The sequence below is a fragment of the Dipodomys merriami genome, unplaced genomic scaffold (assembly GCF_024711535.1).
Source record: "Dipodomys merriami isolate MVZ:Mamm:240054 unplaced genomic scaffold, mDipMer1.0.p SCAF_50, whole genome shotgun sequence".
Classification (NCBI taxonomy): domain Eukaryota; kingdom Metazoa; phylum Chordata; class Mammalia; order Rodentia; family Heteromyidae; genus Dipodomys; species Dipodomys merriami.
The window spans coordinates 1,863,321-1,888,862 of record NW_027206069.1 but is presented as its reverse complement, the minus strand read 5'-3'; the positions used below and the strand labels follow the sequence as shown (position 1 = coordinate 1,888,862).

The 25,542-nt window shown below is 44.8% G+C and overlaps 1 protein-coding gene and 1 pseudogene across 6 annotated transcripts in view; one reads left to right on the top strand and one right to left on the bottom strand.

Annotated features, from left to right (window-relative positions):
* The window catches only part of Traf3 (TNF receptor associated factor 3), a 120,292-nt gene that overhangs the window by 11,124 nt on the left and 83,626 nt on the right, over positions 1 to 25,542 (top strand). The window contains exon 1 of one of the 6 annotated variants that reach the window (XM_069997516.1): positions 24,280 to 24,364. The exons of 4 other annotated variants lie outside the window; for them this stretch is intronic. The gene's annotated coding sequence lies outside the window, so the exon portion shown is untranslated. Of the gene's footprint in view, positions 1 to 24,279; positions 24,365 to 25,542 lie in introns of those variants that run through there. One more of the 6 variants, XM_069997517.1, reaches the window with a different exon arrangement.
* On the bottom strand, positions 23,856 to 24,336 carry LOC138810421 (large ribosomal subunit protein eL42-like; annotated as a pseudogene).

Sequence of the window (25,542 nt, the reverse complement as noted above, 5' to 3'; positions counted from 1 at the left end):
TAAGTAGTTGTCCAAAGAAGTTCCCATTCTACAAAACAGTCTATGAATACGAAGTGTCTGACAACATTGTCACCCATCTCTCCTAACCCATCCCTTCTCTCGCTTTTTTTCTTTAATTGAGATTAGGTGATTAGTGTTCTACCACTTTGAGTCACCCAGTTTTCTGGTGGTTAATTGGAGATAAGAGTCTCAGCTGGCTTTGAACTGTGATCCTCAGATCTCAGCTTCCTGAGCAGCTGGAGTTACAGGTGTGAGACACCAGCATCCAGCTCAGTTTTTCCATTTTTTTCCAGCATGCTTCACCTATATTGGCTTGTTTTTCTAGTCAGTGTGTCATTTTCTGAATTTTGGGTTAGTCTTGTAAATAGCATCGTTACATCCTTTAATGACTCCAGTTAGGATGTGGGGAATAAATAGCTCAGTAGTAAGAGTAGGGCCTTGGCCTATCATGTACAAGGCTTGGGTTCCATCTCCAGCACTGCAAACAAATAAAACTACATAAAAAAAATTAAGATACTTTTACCCCTGTGGTTCAAATGTTGTTTACATCTTGCTGAGTAGTGGTCCCTAACGTGTTTCTTTCCCCTTTATCTCTTTTAATTTACATTTAATCGGGAAGTCTGTAATAATGATAGTATTTAGTCATTATGTCTTTACAGAGTTTTGCAAACATTAGCTTATTAGTGGTGAGCAAGTCTCTGAGCCTGGCACTCTGTGGAGAGCCCAGCACCCATTCATCTTGAGTTCAATTATAACTGCAAATTACTTAGGGGAATATAAGTTAAAGGCAAAGAAGCCCTCTCCGCAGTTAGAGGGAAAATGAAGATGTTGGCTATTTTAGAGGAGATTTTTGTAAAACCACCGAGATGTGTGGTGTTTTTGTTTTGTTTTATTTTTGGTTGGTGTTCGTTTTCTTTGTTTTTTCCCTTTTTGTTGGTCATAGGGGTTGAACTCTGGGCCTGGGCACTGTCTCTTAGCTCTTCAGCTCAAGGCTAGCGCTACCAATTGAGCCACAGTGCCTCTTCTGGCTTTTTTTGTTTATGTGGTGCTAAGGAATCAAACCCAGGGCTTAATGCATGCAAGGCAAGCACTCTACCACTGAGCCACAATCATGGCCCTCTTTTCTTTTCTTTTCCCTTCCTTCCTTCCTTCCTTCCTTCCTTCCTTCCTTCCTTCCTTCCTTCCTTCCTTCCTTCCTTCCTTCCTTCCTTCCTTCCTTCCTTTCTTTCTTTCTTTCTTTCTCTGTAATCCTGGGTCTTGAACACAGAGCCTGGTGACTATTTCTGAGTTTCTTTTGCTCAAGGCTACTGCTCTACCACTTGAGCCACAGCACCTCTTCTGGCTTTTCTGTTATGGCACTGAGGAATGGAACCCAGGGCTCCATGCATGTTGGGCAAACACTCTACCACTGAACCACATTCCCAGCCCCACTGAGATTTTTTTTTTTTTTTTTGTCGGTCGTGGGGCTTGAACTCTGGGCCTGGGCGTTGTCCCTTAGCTCTTCAGCTCAAGGCGAGCGCTCTACCACTTGAGCTACAGCGCCAGTTCCGGTTTTCTGGTGGTTTTATTGGAGATAGGAGTCTCACGGTCTCTACTGCCCGGGCTGGCTTTGAACCGCGATCCTCAGATCTCAGCCTCCTGAGTAGCTAGGATTACAGGCGTGAGCCACCAGCGCCCGGCTCACTGAGATGTTTTTTTTTTTTTTTTTTTTTTGGGTCCGGTCTTGGGGCCTGAACTCTGGGCCTGGGCACTGTCCCTCAGCTCTTCAGCTCAAGGCTAGTGCTCTACCACTTGAGCCACAGCGCCACTTCCGGCTTTTTTTTCTTTTTGCTTATGTGGTGCTGGGAATCGAACCCAGGGCCTCAGGCATGCAAGGCAAGCGCTCTACCACTGAGCCAACTTCCCAGCCCACTGAGATGTTTTTTAACTTGGACCTAGGAAGTGCCTGTGGTTGCTGGGCCAAAGGTATGGGGCTTGTTCATGGCTATCTGTTCCTGTTCCAGGGAGTGCTGAGAATTGAGTTCATAACTTGATACACTTGATGGAAGGTAATGATTTTGTTGTGGTTCTTAGACAAGTTAGCCCTCATGGGTAGAAGCTGTTGTATGGTAGCAAGGGCCTCACGGTCTCTGTAGTTTTCTCCACTTTTTTTTTTTTTTTTTGGGTCTGGTCGTGGGGCCTGAACTCTGGGCCTGGGCGCTGTCCCTCAGCTCTTCAGCTCAAGGCTAGCGCTCTACCACTTGAGCCACAGCACCACTTCCGGCTTTTTTCTTTTTGCTTATGTGGTGCTGAGGAATCAAACCCAGGGCCTCAGGCATGCAAGGCAAGCGCTCTACCACTGAGCCACCTTCCCAGCCCCTTTCTCCACTTTTTCTACATTGAGGAATGTTCTGGTGTATATCAGATAAGTCTCTTTGATTTAAATAACAGACTCGTTCTTGTTGTTTTGCTCCAGTCCTTAAGGCTGAACTCAGGGTCTGTGCGCTTTCCTTTAGCTTTGTTACTCAAAGTTAGCACTCTACCACTTCCAGCTTTTTGGTGGTTACTTGTGGAGATAAGAATCTCACAGACTTAACTGCTCAGGCTGGCTTTGAACCCGGAGCCTCCGATGTCAGCCTCCTGAGTCACTAAGACTAGCACCAAAAGAGGAGGGGTGGTAGAAGTGTTTTTTTTTTTTGTTTGTTTGTTTTTGTTTTGGTCAGTTGTGGGGCTTGAACTCGGCCTGGGCACTGTCCCTCAGTTCTTCAGCTCAAGGCGAGCGCTCTACTGCTTGAGCCACAGCACCACTTCTGGTTTTCTAGAGGTTTATTGGAGATAAGAGTATCATGAACTTTCCTGTCCGAGCTGGCTTTGAACCGCGATCCTCAGATCTCAGCCTCCTGAGTAGCTAGGATGACAGGTGTGAGCCACTGGTGCCCGGCTAGTCCCTAGCTACTTCTGACATCTGGCGACTAGATAGAGAAGTCAGGTGACAAAGGCAAGAATATAAATTCCTGTCCAGTTAATAGGTGGACAGGTATGGAGACTAGATGGGCAGGCTCCTTACTTCTATTGACCTCCGGCTCTGGTTAATTTTGAAAGGGCAGGCACAAAGTTGCTGATGTGATATCATGTCCTCTTACTCCTCTCCATGGTCCCTTGTTCCCTAGATTGGCTGAGTCTAGGTGCTCGTTGCTGGGATGGCTTATCCCAGTTGGTTGGTATTCAAGGAGATTTGAACTCAAGGACTAGGCACTGTCCCTGAGCACTTCTCAAGGCCAGCACTGAACCACTTTGAGTTACAATAGCACTTCTAGTGTTTGGCTGGTTCGAAATAAGAGTCTTGAGCCATGCTTCCAGCCTGGCTCTTTGCAGGTTAGTTGGGAGATGGAGTCTTAGGGATTTTTCAGTTGGGAGATGGAGTCTTAGGGAAATTTCAGCCCGGGCTGGCTTTGAACTGCAATCTTTGCCACAAAAGCCCTTTATTATTTCCGTTAAGGGTCAGATGGGGCCAAACTCTTAACCCACCATGTGGCCAAGATGGCGAACTCAAGATGGCGAATTTCTGAAAGAATGCAAAGAAACCCTAAACAAATAGATCAAGCCTACATTGGCTAGCCTTTGAGAGGGAACCTAGACGGGGTCCCCGGGACCCAGCCTGCGTGGCACTCTTCAGGGCACAAGGCAAAATGTAGAAAAGAGAAAGGGAGAGATAGGGAACATTGGACATGACTGGCAGAGAGAGAGCAAAGAGCCTGAAAGTAAACAGACTTCTGACCATTTACCATTGCAGTGGCAAAAACTGTCTACATCTGAGAATGGCATAAAAATGAGGTGCTCTGGCTTTCCAGGGAGCGCAGGAGGCATTTCAAAGGGGTTTCACGTCTCAGGCGTGACTCGCAGCACCCCATTAAATGAGTAGGAGAGTCAGTCTGGTGAGTGAAGGAGAGCTGGCCAGGCAGAAGCAGCGTCCCGACTTCCCCCAGAGCCCTCTAGAGAGAAATGGCCAAGCCCCCAAAACCAAGCGTCCTTGGCTTCAGAGGTGACTGGCCTTTCAGGTAAAGGCTGTAGGAGCTCTCTGGCATGGTGCCACGTCTGGACAGAGACTGAGTGACAGAGAGCCGTAGAGAGTAGTTTCACTCACCAGAGTAGAGAAGTGGTGTGGACGTGGATGTGAAGGCAGCAATGGTATCAATGTGCTGTCACAAAAGGCCGTCAGAACTGTGGGGATTCCTCAGAGCAAAAAGGGAAAAGCAAACCAAAAAGAAAAAAGAGAAAAAAAACCTGACTTTAAGCCTTTATCCGAGTCATGGCACCATTTATGTTAGGTTTTTAAAAAGAGGTAGCTGAGTAAGGACAGCACCACACATGTGGTATTCAGGTATGGGGTAGGTTTATTCATCTTTCTGGCTGGCACCAGGCCACGTTGGCCCTCCACACGGCTGGGAAAGGCCTGGGAAAGAGAGAGAGCTGGAAAAGAGCTAGAAAAGCCCGTGAGACTCTTATCTCCAATTAACCACCAAAAAATCAGAAGTGGAGGTGTGGCTCAAGTGGTAGAGTACTAGCCTTGAGCAAAAGAGCTCAGGAATAGTACAGTGCCCAGGCCCCAGGTTCAAGCACCCAGCCGCCAAAAGAAAAAACAAAAAACAGTTAAATCACTAGTGGCTTAGGTCTGTAATTTAGCTTCTAAGGAGGCTTAGATACAAGGATTGTGGTTGAAGCCAGCCTGGACAGTTTGACACTTTTATTTCCAATTGAGCACTGAAAAGCTGGAAGTGGAACTGTGGCTCAAGTGTTAGTACTGTATTTTCATTGAGGAAAAAAAGACTTCAAGACCCAGGACTGACAAAAAAAAGAAGTTAAGATGGTGAATTTTATGATACATGTATTTTAGAACAAAATGTGAGGATTAAAAGTGAAAATTTGCTGGGTGCTGGTGGCTCACACCTGTAATCCTAGCTACTCAGGAGGCTGAGATCTGAGGATCGCGGTTCAAAGCCAGATTGGGCAAGAAAGTCTGTGAGAATTAACCACTAGAAAATTGGAAGTAGTGCTGTGGCACAAGTGATAGAGCGCTAGCCTTGAGCTGAAGAGCTGAAGGACAGCACCCAGGCCAAGTTGAAGCTCCATGACTGACCACACACACACACACACACACACACACACAAAAGTGAGAATTTAAGATAACATAAGATGTTAGCGGGCTGGGAAGATGGCTCAGTGGTAGAGCGCTTGCCTTGCACGCCTGAGGCCCTGGGTTCGATTCCTCAGCACCACATAAGCAAAAAGAAAAAAGCCGGAAGTGGCGCTGTGGCTCAAGTGGTAGAGCGCTAGCCTTGAGCTGAAGAGCTGAGGGACAGCACCCAGGCCCAGAGTTCAGCCCCACGACCGGATCAAAAAAAAAAAAAAAAAAGATGTTAGCATATTGAAAGTGAAAATTATTGCCAAATGTATGTGCATATTACCCCATAGTAATTGTAGTACTTGGAAGGCAAGGGTAGGAGCCTTGAGAAGTCAAGCCCGCCTGGGCTGTATAGTGTTTCAGGGGAAAAAAAGGTGATAATTCCTTTTCCCATCTACTTTCCTGAATGATTTCATAAAGGGAAAATAATTACTAGCGAGTTGAGTGACAAACTTTCTTGGGAGTAAGGTCTGGCCCCAACAAAATACCTTACAAGTAGAAGTAGAAGGAAGGACATTATTGGAACATGACGTCTTTATGCTGGATGCCAATGGTCATTATAGGCATTCTATAATCCTAGCTACTCAGGAGGCTGAGATCGAGGATTATGATTTGAAGCCAGCCTGGGCAACAGAGTCTGCTAGACTCTGCCTCCAGAACAACCAGCAAAACACACCTTGAGGGAGGCATGGCTCCCATGATAGAAAACCAGCTAAGCAAGTGGGAAGACCCTGAGTTCAAACCCCAGGACAGATGAAAAAAAGTACAAAGGATAAAATGTCTAGGTATCAAAACTATAGTAAATCTGTACAAAAAGGAACACCTATATTTAGATATCCTCTTTTCAAAGGAAGCAATTTTTGATCTGGCCATGGTAAACACATAACTAATCTTAGAGTTTGGGAGTCTGAGCCAGGAAGATCAAAAAGTTCAAGGCTAGCCTGGGCCATGCAGCAAGGTTCTGTCTCAGAAAAGAAGGAAGACAAGGGCTGGGAAGGAGGCTCAGTGGTAGAGCATTTGCCTTGCATGCATGAGGCCCTGGGTTCGATTCCTCAGCACCACATGAGCAGAAAAAGAAAAAAGCCTGAAGTGGCGCTGTGGCTCAAGTAGTAGAGCTCTAGCCTTGAGCTGAAGAGCTGAGGGACAGCGCCCAGGCCCAGAGTTCAGGCCCCACGACTGGACACCCCCTTCCCCCCCAAAAAAAAAAAGAAAGCAGATAACTTTTTGCATATACATTTTGGTAATTTAAATTCATATTTTAGCACTTTAGTTTTATTCCACTATTTATCAGGAATAATATTCTCTATTCAGATCTCATCTCTTTGAACAGTTTTCCCTGGACATTGTAAGGAGCTCCTTTTCTCTATAGTCTCTTAGCTTTTTTTCTTTGTAGCTGACAATGTATTATCACCTGAACCTCCATATTAGGAGAGTGCCAGGCATGTGGTAGGTACTGAAGTGTTTGTATAAATGGATCAGAATAGTCCAACAATTTCTTTGAGACAAAACTGACTGACATACAGTTAACCATTTTAAAGTGTGCAGTGCAGTGGTTTTACCAATAGTCACAGTTCTCTCTAGTTCTAAAACTTTCTCATCACCCCATACCCACTTAGTTGTCATCCCATTCCTCCTCATTCCGCTTCCTCCTCTTGTCTGCTCTCTCTGTATTTTGCCTTTTGGTACACCATATAAAAGGAAGCATGCAGGTGTGAGCTTTGTGTCTACCTTCTTTTACTTTGAGGCATATCTAAGTTGTATTTTATTTTTATGATGGAGTAGGAATGTATTTGTGTATATACCACAATTTACCAGTTCTTTTGTTTTCAACCTTTTTACTATGAATACTGCTGCCTTAAGTATTTGTGTACAGGTGTCCATATAAATGCGTTTTTGTTTTTTGTCATACATAGAGCTTTAATTCAGGACCTGGGCACTATCCCTGGGCTATTTTGCCAAAGGCTAGCACTCTACCACTTTGAGCCACTGTGCCACTTCCAGTTTTCTGGTGGTTCATTGGTGATAAGAATCTCACAGACTTGGGCTGAGAAAATGGCTCAGTGGTAGAGCGCTTGCCTTGCATGCTTGAGGCCCTGGGTTCGATTCCTCAGTACCACATAAGCAAAAAGAAAAAAGCTGGAAGTGGCGCTGTGGCTCAAGTGGTAGAGCGCTAGCCTTGAGCTGAAGAGCTGAGGGACAGCGCCCAGGCCCAGAGTTCAGGGCCCACAACCGACCAAAAAAAAAAAAAAAAAGAATCTCACAGACTTTCCTATCAGGCTGACTACTCAGCCTCCTGAGTAGTTAGGATTAGAGGAGTGAGCCAGCACCCGGCTGAAGATATGTTTTTATTTTTTTAGTTTATATCTAGGAATAGGATTACTAGGAATATTCTAAGTTTGTATTTAATTTATTCCCCCAGCAGTGTTCTAGTACAGAAATTGGAATACTGTACATTTCACTAACACTGCTGTTTTTTCTTTCTGATAAAGCTATTACAGTGAGTGTGAAGTGTACAGTGAGTGTGAAGTGTTAATCTCATTGTGGTTTTGATTTGTAGTTCCTTGATGACTAATTATATTGAATGTCTTTTCATGTCTTTTTTTTTTTTTAGAATGTTTATTCAAGCCCTCTGCTTGTGTTTTAATTGGGTTATCTTTCTCCTGAGTTACCAGAGTTTTTATATATTCTAGGTATTAAACCTTATTCAGTATATGATTTGCACATGTTTGCTTCCATTCAGTAGAGTTTTAAGTGCTGCTGTGGAACTTGGCCTTTTTTTTTTTTTTGTCGGTGGTGGGGCTTGAACTCTGGGCCTGGGCGCTGTCCCTCAGCTCTTCAGTTTAAGGCTAGCGCTCTACCACTTGAGCCACAGCACCACTTCTGGTTTTCTAGTGGTTTATTGGAGATAAGAGTCTCATGGACTTCCTTGCCTGGCTGCTTTGAATCTCTATCCTCAGATCTCAGCTTCCTGAGTAGCTAGGATTATAGGTGTGAGCCACTGGTGCCCAGCTTTTTTACTTTTTTTGTGTGTGCTGGGGCTTGAACTTGCCATGATCCACTGGGGTGCCCAGCATCTTCTTTAATTTTGTCAATATTTTATAGTTTGAATATACAAATCATCTATCCCCCTGGACAAATTTATTCCAAGGTATGTTGTCCTTGTGTATTCTACTGTAAATGGGATTGTTTGCTTAAATTCTCAATTTGGATTGTGTTGGTTTGATGCCCTATAGCTGTGCTGAATTCATGTTACCTTGAGGAGTTATTTGGTGGAGTCTGTGGAATATTCTTTAGAATCTTGCTATTTCCAAGTAGAGATAGGACACCTCTACTTTACAACTTGGATGCCTTGTAATTTTTTTTTCTCTTGCCTAATTACACTGTCTAGGACATTCTGTAGAAAGATGAGTAGTAGTAGTAGAAGTGAGCATCCTTGTATTGCTCTGATCTTAGGGGAAGCTTTCAGTCTTTATTGGTTATCATGAAGTTAGCTGTGAAGTCTAGGAGGTAGCGCAGTGGTAGAGCACTAGCCCAGCACATGCAGATCCGTGGGTTGGATACCGTCAAAGGAAAAACATGTTTAGCTGTGGATTTTAGAAATAATAGCCCTTTGTTATATTAAGGAAGTTCTGTTCCTTTCTGAGTGCATTTAAAAATTTTTTTCTTCACCTAGATCATCCAGGTAAATCCCTTGGAGTCTGGTTAGAATTAACTTCTGGTTGTTTATGTACAGAAGGGATAGTTTGCATGGGCAGAGGTGTGAATGCACATGCGCTAACAAAGAAATCTCATTTTCTGTTCCCCCTCCCTTTTCAGCCTGGCTCCTCTGAGTCAGAGCAGATGTGATGAGGCCACAGGGCTGAGGGAGCAGATTTAAATAATGAAACAAGAAGTTGCCTCCTGGGCTCCTGAGGAGCAACGTGTGTGGATTAACCAGGGCAGCCTGCCTGCCTGGGTCCTGTGGCCACCTTTGCTTGCGGCTGCACAGAGAGCCCCAGCAGCCCTGCAGGAGACCACTCGGCCTGCATTTCCCAAGCAAGTCACAGGCACCAGGGGAATTCTGGGAGCCCTAGCCACTTACTCCTCCTGCCCCCTTCTCTCCCCTCCCTCGCCTGACTCCTGAACGAAGTCAAGAACTTCTGTTCTTCTTGGTCTGTGGTCTCTGCCCACAATAAAGTTATATTTGAATATTTTGAATAAGTGCTTGCTTTTCATTGTCCTTTTTTGTTGTTGTTGTTGGTCGTAGGACTTGAACTTGGTCTGGGCGCTGTCCCTCAGCTTTTCAGCTCAAGGCAAGCGCTCTACCGCTTGAGCCACAGCGCCATTTCTGGTTTTCTAGTGGTTTAATGGAGATAAAAGTCTCATGGAGTTTCCTGCCCAGGCTGGCTTTGAACTGGGATCCTCAGATCTCAGCCTCCTGAGTAGCTAGGATTACAGGGTGTGAGCCACTGGCGCCCAGCATTCCTTTTTTTTTTTTTTTTTTTTAATCCTAAAAGTTTTCTGGTCTTTGACATATCAAAGGGGATAAAAGCACTGCCTTCTATGAGCCTCTGGGATTGCTTTCATGTGTGTGTGATTTTTTTTTTTTGTCGGTTGTAGAGCTTGAACTCTGGGCTTGGGTGCTTTCCTTGCACTCTTCAGCTCAAGGCAAGCACTCTACAGCTTGAGCCACAGCGCCACTTCCTCTGGGATTGCTTTTAATATCACTTGCTTCTCTGGTTCATAATTCCCTTTAGTATTCTCTGAGCCACAATCAAGTGACTGAGCCTGGAGTCGGCCTGAGTGGGGCTGAAGAAAGGATGAGCATTTCCTATATATGATGACATATACTCAGCTTGTCTTCCTGTGTTTTATTATGAATTAGGTCTTCCTTGCCTTGAGATAAATTAATGTAGTTGTTTTCTAGTTTGTCTTAGCTGAACAGTGAGTCATGGTTCAAGCTGAGAAAGTTTCTCCAGTAAGACCTCAGCTCCACATACAGTAGCTCTAGCTCTGTTTCATTAGGTGTGACACTTTTTTTTTTTCTTTTCTTTTTGCCAGTCCTGGAGCTTGAATTCAGGGTCTTCCCCTGAGCTTCTTTTGTGCAAGGCTAATTAGTGCTCTAGCACTTGAGCCACAGCACCACTTCTGGCTTTTTCTGAGTAATTTATTAGGGATAAGAGACTTTCCTGCCCTCACTGGCTTTGAACCTTGATCCTCAGATCTCATCCTCTTCTTCTGAATAGCTGGGATTACAAGTATAAGAAACCAGCACCTGGCTAAGTGTGGTACCTTTAAAATTAACCCATTTTTGTCTCTGTGTAATTTTGGGCACATGGAGAATGTACAGGTGGGAAAAAGTTGGAAAGGAGGGGTAGAAGGGCAAGTGGCTTTCTTCTAGTCAGGGCCCAGTGACAGAGACACAGTGGAGAGTCAGAGCAACAGCTTAGTTCCCCCTGTCTTGATGACTTTGGGTGAGCAACATAACCTGCTGTGGAAGCCCTCATTTTCTTTTAAGGGACCAGGACTTGGTCTTTAGTGTAGTATGTCTCGATGGGTGTCAGAGGTGTTAAGATACAGTGAACTCAGCATAAATGAATTCACCACAAAAATGAAAAATTACTTCTAAAGTTAAAGGAAAGAAAGAAAAGCCATGTCCGCCAAACATTTACTAGTTTAGCATGTATTTACTGTATGCCTGCCTAGCTTTTTAAGTATGGAATATATTTTTTTCTTCTAAGTATAAAAAGAAAAAAACACCAGGATGAGTGCTGGTAGCTCACACCTGTAATCCTATCTATTCAGGAGACTCAGATCACAGTTTGAAGCAGTCTGGGAAGGAAAGTCCAGGAAATGCTTTTATCTTCAATTAATCACCAAAATGCTAGAAGTGGAGTTGTGGCTCAAATGGTAGAGTGCTAGCATTGCACCAAAAAGCTGAGAACAGCAAGCAGGCCCTGAGTTCAAATCCCACCCACAAGCACCCAAAACAAAAGCAATTCAGCCTGGTAACTTCAACCTGGAACATGTAAGAGGCAGCAGAACAGAAACAAAAAGGCCAGATCACAAGACGAGTAGGTCAGTAAGCAAATGCTTAGGTCAGAAAGTTCTCTGTTGTGACTACATGAGGGATTTTTCCAGAACCAGCACTAGGGTAGGACGTGGGGAATGAGCTGACACAGGTGTGGGAGATGGTGGCTAATGGGGAGCACTGGAAGGAGAATTAGGAGTTTGGGGTTGGGAGGCAGCCAGCTAGCACACAGCCTGTGCACAGTGGAGGGAACGGGCTGGGTGACCTCCTGGGTCCCTGTCCTTTAATCTTAGGGTCTTGGGAGCACAGTTTAGAGATCCATACCTCGACCTTGTGCAGTTGTACTTCGGCTAATGAACCCATATGCGCAACGTAGCCACAGGGTAAATGTCTGAACTTCTTCCATTAGTCTTCAGCTGGACATTTCTGTTCACTGCCAGGCAGCGCTGTTTGTGAGTTCACAAGGACTTGCCCTCAGTGTGGTGTTGTTAGGATTTTGTTGGATTCAGAGCAGGGGAAAATGCTGTGGTCCATGGAGTCCGGCACGGGGCATGCCATCATTCAGGAATTTAGTAACACATTGTGGTCACCATAGGAGGCCCCCCACACCTTGGTGGGAAGGAGGGGTTCTGGGGGAGCTCAGGAAGGGGCTTGTAGGGTGCCCTCTTGGAGTTTTCCTTCATTACTGACTTATTTCTGTTGGGTGATTCTGAGTCCTGAACACACATTAGAAGGAGTAGACAGCCATAAAAACAGAGGTCCCCATATAGATAGATAGAGATAGATCCTCATCTGTGTGTGTGTGTGTGTGTGTGTGTGTGTGTGTGTGTGTGTGTAGACAGACATATATATATATATATCCCCATATCTCTCATATCCCCATGTATCCTCCTCTCTCTATATAATATATACTAATATCTATCTATCTATCTATCTATCTATCTATCTATCTATCTATCTCTTCTTTTGTTGGTCATAGGGCTTGAGCTCAGGGCCTGGGTGCTGTCCCAGAGTTTTTTTTTGCACAAGGCTAGTGCTCTACCACTTGAGCCACAGTTCTACTTGCAGCTTCTTTGGTCCTTAATTGGAGATAAGAGTCTCATGGACTGGCTTCAAACTGAGATCCTCATGTCTCAGCCACATGAGTAGCTAGGATTACAGGCGTGAGCCTGGCTCCCAAATAATATTATCAGTTAAGATTCCAGAAATGCCTGGTGGCATACATCTGTAATCTTAGCACTTGAGAGACAGAGGTAGGTTGAAGGAAGCCAAACCCGGGCTACAAGGTGAACAGTAGGAGGCCAGCTAGAGCTACATAGAGGCTGTGTCAAAGTAGGGGTGAAAGGCTTCTTTGTTATTATTGGTTGTGGGGCTTGAATTCTGAGCCTGGACACTGTCCCTGAGCTCTTTCACTCCAGGCTAGTGTGCTATACTTTGAGCCACAGTTCCATTTCCCATTTTCTGGTGGTTTATTGGAGATAAGAGTTTCATGGACTTTCTTGCACGGCCTGCCTTTGAACCGTGATCCTCAGATCTGGCCTGCCTTTGAACCGTGATCCTCAGATCTCAGTCTCCTGAGTAATCAGGATTACAGGTATGAGTCACCAGCGCCCAGCTATTCCAGGAAGGATTATGACCTTCCCTGTGCACAGAAAAATCTGTATTGAGATTGATGCTTTTATTAGTATTATTATTATTTAACGTCTTCATTACTTGTTTTCAGTTTTCTTAGTCCTTAGGGGGGAGTATTTTCCCTATATGTGTGTTGAGTGTTCTTTGGCTTAGCTAATATAGATACTTGGCAACTATTTTCTGTTGTTGTCGGTCGTGGGGCTTGAACTCTGAGCCTGAGCCCTGTCCCACAGCTCTTCAGCTCAAGGCTAGCGTTCTACCACTTGAGCTACAGAGCCACTTCCGGTTTTCTGGTGGTTTATTGGAGATAAGAGTTTCACAGACTTTCTTCCCCAGGCTTGCTTTGAACTGTGATCCTCAGATATCAGCCTCCTGAGTAGCTAGGATTATAGGAGTGAGCCACCGGCGCCTGGCTCAGCTAGAACTTTTTGCTTCCTTCCTGCTACCAGACAGAGAGGAAGTCTAGGGGGAGGGTCATTCATTGACCCCTTTCCCTTATATTTGGTCCCGGGTGCTCAGTTGTTTCTACTCTTTTATTTTTATTTTTTATCGTTCATATAAAGGTGATGTACAGAGGGGTTATAGTTATATAAGTCTTTTTGGACAGTGTCACCCCTTCCCTTGCTCTCTCCCAGTGTTCCCTCCTGTCCGTACCTACAAGTTGTACAGTTCATTTTCATTGTAGTGTCTAGTGGGTAGCACTGCTGCGTTTGTTCTCCACTGCTTTCCCCATACCTTGGCTCCCCAGCCCGGCCAGCGTTCGTGCCAGGCTGGGGTTGCAGATGGCCTCTCCCCTTCATCCCAGCCCTGCCATGCTCCCTACATGTGCAGCCTTCCCTGAAAGGCTGTACCCATCCTCTCTGGGTGCCTGCCTGCTCTCTTGGCAGTTTGTCATCTTCCTGCAGAGGCTAGTCCTGCTAACCCATTTCACACTGGTGCCTACTGGTGCCCTCAGACCCAGGCTGTGCCCCTTGCTGCTGGCCTGTTGGGAGAACCCTCTCCTGTTCAGTGGAGGAGGCGGGGGTGATTCACCGGGACCCACCCTCCTTCCCGCAGAGATGGGGTTTTTGCATAGGGGATTTTTCTGTCAGCTATTTTTTCCTCCTTTCTGGAGTACGAAAAGAACTGAGGCCAAAGTGGTGAGGGGTGGGGACAGTGGCTCCCCTCCCTCCCCCTCCCCCCACCCACCGGGGCTCTCCCACCCTGGCTGCCCTGGCTGCCTTCAGAGAAAGAGCCACATACGGATGCCGTCAAGAAGCTTTTGAAGTAGAGCGTGGTGTCTTACGTGGCTTTTCTCTCTCTTTTTTTTTTTTTTAAAAAGGAAATGGAAACTTGTATGACTGCATTGGCATAATTACAGCAGCATGCAGATCAGTGCTGGAAGGGAGCTGAGGCAGTGCACTCAAAGGGTCTCTGCTCTGAAAGTCACGTCCAAGATGCATGAAGTCTGACGTGGAGGAGTGCATGGGCCGGGTATTGGTATTTAACCAGAAGTTGCATTTACTTGTTGCCTGGTGTTCTGAATGAACAGGTTGTGGGAAGGTTCCTTGTTGGCCTTCTCAGGCTGATGCTGGAGAATTCTAAAGTTTCTGTATTTATGAAAAATAAATATAGAAGGACTATGCTAGTCAGATGTTAGAGGGGTTCTGAGACAGCCGAGAGAAGGCATTTCCTGAGATGTTATTTAAAATGACTTGTTGGTGACAGAATTTTCCAAATTGCTCTAAGAAGCAGGTCTTGGATGGGACCTATTTTTTAATTCTATCTTTATTATCTTTTAGTAGTTATACAAACAAGTTATCATTCAGTAAATCAGTGTATAAGTACAGTGCACCTTGATTGGTGCCACCCCTTTCTCATCAACCTCAGCCCTCCCAACCCAAAGGAGACCTGTTCAATAAGAAGTAAGGAGCTGGACACACTGAAGGCACATTTTCCTCAGAATCTGATGGCTGGATGCTGCTTATAGAAATTTTCTAATTCTGGTCTTAAGTTGGTCCTGTCTTAGCACACCTGGTGATGGGTGTGCTTTCAGAGGTGACATGAAAAAAGGTGTCCTGATGCCAGTGGAAGTTTGAGGCCCTGGTCACAGGCTGGCCCTGCGGGCAGGGCCACTCATTTCAAGCCAGGACTGGCTTGTTTTTTTGTTTTTTGCCAGTCCTGGAGCTTGCACTCACGGCCGGGCGCTGTCCCTGAGCTTCTTTTGCTCAAACTAGCACTCTACCACTTGAGCCACAGCGCCACTTCCAGCTTATTCTGTGTATGTGGTACTGAGGAATGGAACCCAGGGCTTCATGCATTAGCTAGGCAGGCACTCTACCAGTTTGTGGATCTTGGAAGGAAAGCCTTAATTTAGCTTTGAAGTTCTCTAGTTGTAATTAAACTAAGGAGATTCATGCTCTGACTCCACATTGTCTTCACATGTTCAAAAGGCACTTAGAAATCTGTTTCAACAGTCTTTAGCTACTTGTGATAGAAAGTGTTTAAATAAACTCAAAGAGGGCTGGGAAGGTGGCTCAGTGGTAGAGCGCTTGCCTTGCATGCATGAGGCCCTGGGTTCGATTCCTCAGCACCAACCATATAAACAAAATGAAAAAAGCTGGAAGTGGCGCTGTGGCTCAAGTGGTAGAGTGCTAGCCTTGAGCTGAAGAGCTGAGGGACAGCACCCAGACCCAGAGTTCTGGCCCTACGACCAACTCCCCCCAAAAAATAAAAAAAAGAAATAAATAAACTCAAAGATCCAGCATATGTCATTTAAAAGATACACAGACCAAGTACTTTATTTGTATTAGTGTTATTTACCCTGTAATATAAGGTATAGACAAAGATTTTTCTTGCCTTCAGAGAACATGGAATCTTCTGGGCAGAAGGTATAGCAGACATGCAGACAGAATGGGATTTATTTATTTATTTATTTATTGATTGATTGATTGATTGATTGTCGGTCATGGGGCTTGAACTCTGGGCCTGAACGCTGTCCCTCAGCTCTTCAGCTCAAGGCTAGTGCTCTACCACTTGCGCCACAGTGCCACTTTCTGTTTTCTGAGTGGTTTATTGGAGATAAGAGTCTCAAGGACTTTCCTGCCAGAGCTGGCTTTGAACCTTGATCCTCAGACCTCAGCCTCCTGAGTAGCTAGGATTATAGGTGTGAGCCACCGGTGCCCGGCTAGTATGAGAATTATTAGACAAACGGAGAAGTGCAGAGTGTGGTAGAGTAATAACAATAACCAAGATAGAAAGGTTAGAATAGAATCCAACATGGAGTAATAGTATGTAAAATGAGCTTGCAAACTGTAGGTTTTTATTTTTGTGTCAGTCCTGGGCACTGTCCCTGAACTTTTTTCCCCTGAAGGCTAGCGCTATACCACTTGAGTCACAGCTCCACTTTTCCACTTTGACTTTTTGGTGGTTAATTAGAGAGAAAGAGTCTCACAGACTTTCCTGCCCACACCTCAGCCTCCTGAGTAGTTATAGGGGTGAGCACCTGGCACCCTGCCTTTTCTTTTCTCAATCTCAAAATCTTTAAGTAGTTGTACAAAAGGGTTTCAATTCATCATGTTTCAGAATTTGTGTAAATGTGGGTTTTTATTGTTTAATGAGAACAATATGAGACAGATCATATGTGATATGTGAAGTCTAAAATATTTATTCTCTGGCCCTGTGCAGAAAAAAATGTTTGCCAATTCTTGGCTTAAAGGACAGGAGATACCTTACAAAGAAGAAAAAAATCTAATGTAGGGAGAATTTTACAAAATACGTATCAGTTTGGTAACAGAGTGTTGCTAGGCAGGGAGGACAGATCCTGTGCGTCAAATGCAGTGTGGTGGCCTATGGAAGTTAGTACCCTAAGGCCTAGTAAGTGGTGGGGCCTGTGGAAAAAGGGGTGATGGTTAGGACCCATCTTAAGTGGTAGCGTGTTGGTGCTGGGTTTTAGAGCAGTAAGCCATCAGAAACATTGGAGTAGGAGGATATCACAGTGTAATAAAGTTAATTAGGAGATAATGAAATAAGCATTCCACTTTTTTTTCCCTGAGACATGCTTTCCTGATCTTGTAAACTAGATTTTCAGATGTTACTATACAGCTTGACAGATTCCGGACTCTAGTATTGGATGTGCACAAGGATCCAGAATTTCCGTTGAAGCCTGAAGATTCAGCTAGGTGCTTATCCTAATTGTTTACATTTTCCTGTCAGCAGCAAACAACTTTGGATTCTCACCACTTCCCATGCATTGAAGAGCTTGAGAGGATCTGGAGAAGGATGGAAGTATTCTTGCTGAAGTCAGTTGCTGCTTTAGCTGTTCATCCTGTGTGTGGAGAATCTCCACGTGGGTCCTGGCTCAGCACAGCTGGGTGTGGGTGTGCTTTCAGAGGAGACATGAAAAAAGGTGTCCTGAGGCCAGTGGATGGTCGAGGACCTGGTGACAGGCTGGCCCTGCGGGCATCCTCCTCAGCCACTCATTTCAAGCCAGGACCAGCTTCATAAAAGATGGGAGATGCGTGCTGGGAGCCGGTGGCTCACACCTGTCATCCTAGCTACTCAGGAGGCTGAGATTTGAGGATTGCGGTTCAAAGCCAGCCTGGGTAGGAAAGTCCATGAGACTCTTATCTCCAGTAAACCACTAGAAAACTGGAAGTGGCGCTGTGGCTCAAGCGGTAGAGTGGTCGCCTTAAACTGAAGAGCATAGGGACTGTACCCAAGCCCAGAGTTCAAGCCCCACGACCGACCAAAAACAAAAAAAAAGATGGGAGATGCCCAGAAAGAAAACGATTTTCCCTACACCACCTTTAGAGATAAATATCTACGTCTACATATAACAGTCTTTCAATATGTAGGCACTAGGGCAAACATGTGGGAAATAAACCCATTGTAAGATTCTCAAGTGAGAATTCTAAAATTAGTGGTGATGGTTACAGAGAAAAAATTTGTTTGGGGCTGGGAAGGTAGCTCAGCGGTAGAGTGCATGCCTTGCAAGCATGAGGCCCTGGGTTCGATTCCTCAGCACCACATAAACAGAAAAAGCCGGAAGTGGTGCTGTGGCTCCAGTGGTAGAGCGCTAGCCTTGAGTTGAAGAGCTGAGGGACAGAGCCCAGGCCCAGAGTTCAGGCCCCATGACCAGCAAAAAAAAAAAAAAAAAGAAAAAATTTGTTTTTGCAAACAGGTCTCAAAATGCAAACTAAACTAAGTTCTTTACGTAGATATAGTTTCCTTATCACATACATGATTTACAAATATTTTCTCCCATTTTGTGGGTTATCTTGTTATTTTCTTGATATTATTCAAACAAAACAAAAGAATCATTTTGGTGTTTCTTTTGTCTGGTGCTGGGAATTGAATCCAGGACTTTGGACATGTTATGTATTTTACCACTAAGCTCCATCTCAAGATTTTTTTTTTGTTGTTGTTGTTTTAATCTTTTAGTAGTAGGGATTTTTTTTTTTTTTTGGTTGGTTGGTTGTGGGCCTAAACTCTGGGCCTGGCACTGTCCCTCAGCTTTTCAGCTCAAGGCAAGTGCTCTACCACTTGAGCCACAGCACCACTTCCAGCTTATGTGGTGCTGAGGAATGGAACCCAGGGCCTCATGCATGCAAGGCGAGCACTCTACCACTGAGCCACCTTCCCAGCCCCAGGATCTTGTTTTCTTGAGTAAGGTCCCTATATAGCTCCTGCTATTTTTCCTCCCCCAGTTGTGGGGTTTGAACTCAGTGTCCCTGAGCTATTTTGCTCAAAGATAGTACTCTATTATTTTGAGCCCCAGCTCCACTTCCAGTTTTTTACTGGTTAATTGGAGATAAGAGTCTCATAGACTTTCTACCCTGCCTGTGCTGGCTTTGAATAGTGATCCTCAAATCTCAGATTTCTGAGGAGTGAGCCATCAGCACCCGGCTTCATGAGTGCTGGGATTACAGCTATTCCTGTGTGTCATCACAACAAGCCAAAAGTTTTTCACTTTTATGAAGTCTAATTTATTAGGGATTTTATTGGTTACTTGGCCTTTCGGTATCATAACTAACATACTATTGCCTGATCTCTAGATCATGAAGATTTAAACCCATTTTCTTCCAAGAGTTAAATGCTTTTAGCTCATTAATCTGTCATCTATTTTGAGGTGTTTTGTTTTGTTGGGGTTTTTTGGTGCCAGTCCTGAGAACTTGAACTCAGGGTCTGGTTACTGTCCCTGAACTTTTTTGTTCAAGACTACCATTCTGATACCGGAGCCACAGCTCCACTTCTGGCTTTTTTGGTAGTTAATTGGAGATAAGAGTCTCACAGATTTTCTTGCCCACGCTGGCTTCTAACTGGGATCTTCAGCTCAGCTAGGATTGCAGGTGTGAGCCACCATTCCTAGCACTCTCCTGTTTTGAATTTAGGACCTTGCACTTGTTAGGCAGATGTTCTGTTGCTTAAACCACACATCGCACCTCTTTTTTTGCTTTCATTATTTTTTGAATAAGGTCTTATTTTTTCCTGAGCTGGCCTGATTATACTTCTTGCTTTTTAGCCTTAGCTGGGATGACAGGCCCTCACCACACATCTCGCTTTTTATTGATTAAGGTGGGGGTCTTATAAACCTTTTCCCTGGCTGGCCTTGAACCTTAATCTTCCAGATCTTTACCTCCCAAGTAGCTAAGATTCTCTGTGAGCCACTGCCTCCGGCTTTGTAGTAAGTTTTGATATTGGTAATTTTGAGTCCAAATTTATTTTTTTAAAGACTGTTTTTTCTCTTTTGTAGCCTTAACACTTTCATATATGTTTTAGAGTGTTTTTCAGTTTCTGAAAAACATGATTTGTTTCTTTCACTTATACCATGACCATTTTCTCTGCTTGGTTGGTGATGGTGTGGTCCTAACATGTATGCGCTGCCACGGTGGGCCCTTGAAGGTCAGCCAGCCCATGTTTCACTGTCCTCTCCATGTAACCTGCAAACTAGATGTGAGGACTTAGTGTGAACAAAAGAAAGCAGGTGATCTCAAAAGAACGGTTTTCTTTGGTTGTTCTTTTTTTTTTTTTTTTTTTTTGGGTCCGGTCGTGGGGCCTGAACTCTGGGCCTGGGCGCTGTCCCTTAGCTCTTCAGCTCAAGGCTAGTGCTCTACCACTTGAGCCACAGCGCCACTTCCGGCTTTTTTCTTACGTGGTGCTGAGGAATTGAACCCAGGGCCTCAAGCATGCAAGGCAAGTGCTCTACCACTGAGCCACCTTCCTAGCCCCTTTGGTTGTTCTTGTCTTCAGCGCCAGTCCTAATGTTTTCTAGGCCAGCACTCTGCCACTTAAGCCATGCCTCCAGTGCCTAAAACGCTTGTATTCACACTTTTATTTTTAATTTTGGTAGTAACTGATGTTGAACTCAGGATCTTGCACTGCCAGGCCAGCATTCTACCACTTGGGCCACATTACCAGATTATTTTTTGAGACAAGACCTTCATATGCGGCCCAGGCTGTCTTTCAACTTGAGATCCTCCTGCCTCAGCCTTCCAAGTATTGGGATTACAAGCATGTCCCGCTATGTCCTGCTGACGTTTTGTGGTTTCAGTGTGTACTTAGTATCAAAAAGTATTGCCATCCAGGTGCTATGGGCTCACACCTATAATTAGCTACTCAGAAGCTGCGATCTGAGGATCAAAGATCAAAACCTCAAGACTTTTATTTCCAAGTAGCTAGCAAAAAGCTGAAATTAGAGACATGGTTCAAGTGCTAAAGCAACAGTCATGAGCAAAAATGCCAAGAACATGAAGCCCAGAGTTCAAGCTCCAGTATCAGCATTTTATTCAAGGGCGGGGGGGGGAGAGAGCAAGAGCAAGAGAGCAAGAGAGTGACATTATCCAAAAAGGAATGGACTCTTTACCTGACTTGTGTAAGTACTCTACATCACCTTTATGATAACAATTTAAAAAACACATGAGATTCTATTTCCAATAAACTACATAGAAAATGCCAGAAGTAGCACTGTGGCTCAAGTGCAGAGCACTAGCCTTGAGCACAAAGAGGCTTAGGGACAGTGCCCAGGCCTTGAGTTCAAGCCTCGAGACTGTTTTTTTTTTTTTTTTTTTTTAGAATGAACTTGTGACTTTAATGAGCATCATTATTCCACAATACTGTGAAATTTGGGAATTTATGTAATCAATCACAATTTAAAAAAAAAAGAACCTCGGGGAAGGTAGGGAGGGAAGGGATAGTAGGGGGAAAACAATGGAGGGGGTAATAATGCTCAATAGGAAGTGTACTCATTATCTTGCTCATGTAACTGTAATCGGGACTGGTTTTAAAAGATTTTTTTAACATGTACACATCTGTAATCTGTTCCCGGAGGTGGAGGGTGACTTTGAGGCCATCCTGGACTACCTAGTGAAACACTGTCAGAAAAACAAGGCAGGGCACACGAAATGATACAGTTTTATATTGTATTAAACAGTATACACGAAATTATCTTGTTTCTCTTTGCTTTTTGATGGTAGACCATCTAAATTATGTTTTTTTTTCCCATAGTTGTATTGGTTTGAGGCTTCTTTCTTTCTTCCTTTTTTTTTTTTTGGTCCTGGAGCTTGAACTCAGGGCCTGGGCACTGTCCCTGAGCGTTTTTTGCTCAAGGCTAGCACTCTACCACTTTGAGCCACAGTGCTACTTCCTGTTTTCTGCTGGTTAATTGGTGATAAGAGTCTCACGTACTTTTCTGCCTGGGCTGGAATTCGAACCATGATCCTCAGATCTCAGCCTCCTGAATAGCTAGGGTTATAGGTGTGAGCTACCAGCACCAGGCTTCCAGACATTTCGTTTCCTTTCTTTTTTTTTTTTGTAGGTCATGGGGCTTGAACTCTGGGACTGGGCGCTGTCCCTTAAGCTCTTCACAACTCAAGACTAGCGTTCTACCACTTGAGCCACAGCACCACTTTGGTTTTCTGAGTGGTTTATAAGAGTCTCACAGCCTTTCCTGCCCTGGCTGGCTTTGAACTGCAATCCTCAGATCTCAGCCTCCTGAGTCGCTAGGTTTATAGACATGAGCCATCGCGCCTGGCTTCCAGATATTTCTTATATGCACGATGGATTATGCCACAATTGTATGCTTGTGTCAGAGTTGCTTTTTGTGTCAGTCCTGGGGCCTGAGCTCAGGGTCTGGGCACTGTGCTTTTTGTGCTCAAAGCTAGCACTACCCTTTGAGCAACAGTTCTACTTGCAGCTTTATATTGGTTAGAGATAAGAATTTCATGGACTTTCCTGCTGGGGCTGGTTTTGAACTGTGATTCTCTTATCTCAGCCTCCTGAGAAGCTAGGGTTATAGGCCTGAGCCACCTGTGCCCAGCCTGTGTCAGAGTTTCTTGGGAACAACTTAGGTTGTTCCCAATTTTTTTCTGTTTTACACACTGCTGTGGTGCGTTGTCCTGAAGTTGCGTGACTGCTGCCAGGACAGGTCACACAAACACGTTTGCTTACTTTTAAGTCTTAACACCATGCTGCCGCGGCCCAGGTTCTGTCGGGACGACGGAGGATACCTAGGGGAGGAACCTGGAATAGGATGGGGAGATGGCAAACAGACAACTCACACACATTAGGAGTGGATGCTGAGTGCTGAGTGTGATTTAATGCAGTGGATAACAAACTTTTATAGCAAAAAGTCTCCATAAGAAAGGGCAAAAGTTTACACAATCTTGCTGCAGGGCTTCATTCTTGGGTGGTCACCAGCTGGTCGTCTGAAAGACACTTGTTTCCGGCTTATCTCTAAGAAATATAATGGGTTTCCATGTTTGTCACCATCTAACCATTACCTTATTTCTATAGAGGCCTTAATTGTCCCATAAGATCTTTCCTGTTCCTTCTTTAATAGTAAGGTCGGGGAGGCCTAGATCTAGCAAGTCTCTTAGTAAGTGAAAGAGAGTAACAGGAAGTTCTTTCTCCTAAGTAGTTATCTCCGCAATTGCCATACATTCCTTCTGTTCTAGCTGGCCTATAGCTTCTTGCAACTCTTTTACAAACAATTCCTTCTGCTGAAATGACTTCATGAAACCCCCAATACTTTTATATTTACTTATGGCTTGTCTACTAGCCTCCATAAGAGGGGCTTCCAGGGTAGCACTTAACTCTGGTGAGTTAGTCATATTTTTAAGACACTCATCAGATATTGGAGTCGTCAACACTCTTAAGAAAGAGCTTTGAATAAGGGAACGTTGACAATGAGTAAGTACAATGAACAGCAGAAACAGTAAAAGATTAATAGGCACTCTTATACAGTAAGGAAAAGAAAGGCAGAAACACATCTTTCCCAGGGGCTTGCCAGCCTTTTTCCAGGAGTAGGCCTCTTAGAAGCCCTATTCTCCGAGGTACACTTCGGTGAAGTCCCAAAACTTGGAGATAGGTTTCTGTAAAGCCCCATTCTCTGAGGTAGACTTCAGTGAAGTCCCAAAACTCAGAGATAGGGCTCTGAAGCCCCTATCTTGGCCTGATAGATGGTTTCCCATGCTAAGCAGACTCCACTGGAGTCGGCGTGGCACCATGCAGATTCTTGTGCTAGAAGTCATTGAAGAGATGTTTTCATTTTAACAAAGCAGTGGACATTAAACTAAGACTGAGCAGACTCATTCAACAAATAATCGCGTTTCCATAAAAGTCTTATTTCAAGGGAAGGAGATGGACATGGTGGTGGCATGCTTGAAGTTTTTTGTTTTTTGTTTGGAAGAAAATCAGCTTTGAGAGTATTTATTCTTTTGTTTCATGATGAGGGACCTGAGGATCACCTAATTTGCCCAAGATCCCACGGGGAAATAGATGCTTCCTGGTGCTCAGAGCCCAGTTCTGACTTCCAGCCCAACTTCCCTCCCACTGCCACAGTCATGAGGGAGAGCAGTTGTTCCAGTCATCAGGTTTTTTTAATTTTTTTATTGTGAAAATACTGTATACAGAGGGGTTACAATTACATGGGTAAGATAATGAGCACATTTCTTATCAAGCATTGTAGCTTCCTCCTTTGTTTCCCCTTCCTATCCCTTCGTATTCTCTCCCCCTCAACGCCCCTCCCCCTGTCCCCCCCCCCCCCCGTCCCCCCAACCAAAGTTGTAAAGTTCGTTTTTCTTTTTTTTTTTTTTTTTTGGTATTTTCTGAGATTTATTAGTTTTCCATCAGGTAATTTTATAGCTTCAAGATCTTCCCCTCAAAATTAAGACCCCACCTCCCTCCTCCCCCCAAAGTTTAGAACTGGATCACTTGGCCCTTTCTCTTCTTATCTCCTCCCAGTTCAAAATGCTTGCATCTCTTGATGGCCAGCATCCTCTTGGATCTGCAGTTAGGCTCAACACATTCAAGCCTCAGCACAATCTTCTTGGTGGTTTTAGCCTTCTTTCAGAATATTGGCTTGGTCTGCCCACCATAGCCGCTTTGCTTCTGATCGTAGCGCCTCTTCCCTTGGGCATACAGAGAATCTTTGCCCTTCTTGTACTGGGTCACTTTGTGAGGCTGATGCTTGCCACATTTCTTACAGAAAGTCCTTCTGGTTTTGGGTACGTTGACCATCTTTGTAGTAGAGCTGTTGGGAGATCCGGAGACCACTACGCGCCTCACGCAGCTCTGAGGAAAAGGTAAAGTTCGTTTTTCGATATAACAACTTGTTTTTTTTTTTTCTGGGTCCGGTCGTGGGGCCTGAACTCTGGGCCTGGGCGCTGTCCCTCAGCTCTTCAGCTCAAGGCTAGTGCTCTACCACTTGAGCCACAGCGCCACTTCCGGCTTTTTTCTTTTTGCTTATGTGGTGCTAAGGAATTGAACCCAGGGCCTCAGGCATGCAAGGCAAGTGCTCTACCACTGAGCCACCTTCCCAGCCCTGGACATAATGACTTGTACATCTCATTGTTGTAGTGGGTCCTCCTGTATCCCTGTTTTAAAGATTTGTTTTTTTCCTTTCCCTCCACATATACCAACATCATATATAGTGAAAGCAGGGGTTATACCATGGGGGAGGGACATACAAAGCAACACAGACATAATCTTACAAATATGTTAGAAACAATCGCATGAAAGATCTCTCTCTTTTTTTTTTTTTTTTTTTGTCAGTTGTGGGGCTTGAACTAGGCCTGGGAGCTGTCCCTGAGCAATTCAGCTCAAGGCTCATGCATGCTTGAAGTTTATTTTAGTCGAGGTCAGGCATTCAACCAACCAGTAATTGTATCAGTTAATACTGAAGAGCAGTATTAGGAAGGAAAGGGAGACAGGCTTATGGGAGAGTGTGGGCAGAGTCTTTTCCTGGTAAATTTTCCAGGAAGGATCTTTCTGAGTAAGTGACATGTAAGTTGAGAGAGGGAGCAGGTAAAGGCCTGGCGAGATGTTGAAGGCAGGGGGTCAGGAAGTGCGGAGACCTTGGGTTGGAATCTGCCCTGTTGCAGAAGCAGCGGAGAGAGTAGGTAGCTGGGACGAGGTGAGGGGTGGCTGCAGTTGGGAAGTTATTTGGAAGGCGGAGTGGGCTGCCTGATGGTGTTGCTAGACCAGATGGGGCTGTGGCAAGAAGGTTTCCTTGTGGCCCCAGCCGTGGTGGCGGGCGGCATCTACGGAGCCCAGAGCGATCTGCTAAGTTTGAGTGCCTTTTGGAGGCTTAAGTAGAGAGAGTGAGTCGGTGGTCAGATAGCCGTGTGGAAAGGCTGGGGAGGTGGGTTGGCTATATATCAGCGTTACGCAAAGCTCTTTGCTCCTCAAGCAGGTTGTGTGTGCTGACTTCCGCGTTGGCAATGGGGAACTCGGCTAGAGTGGTCAGTGGGCATGGTGGGCG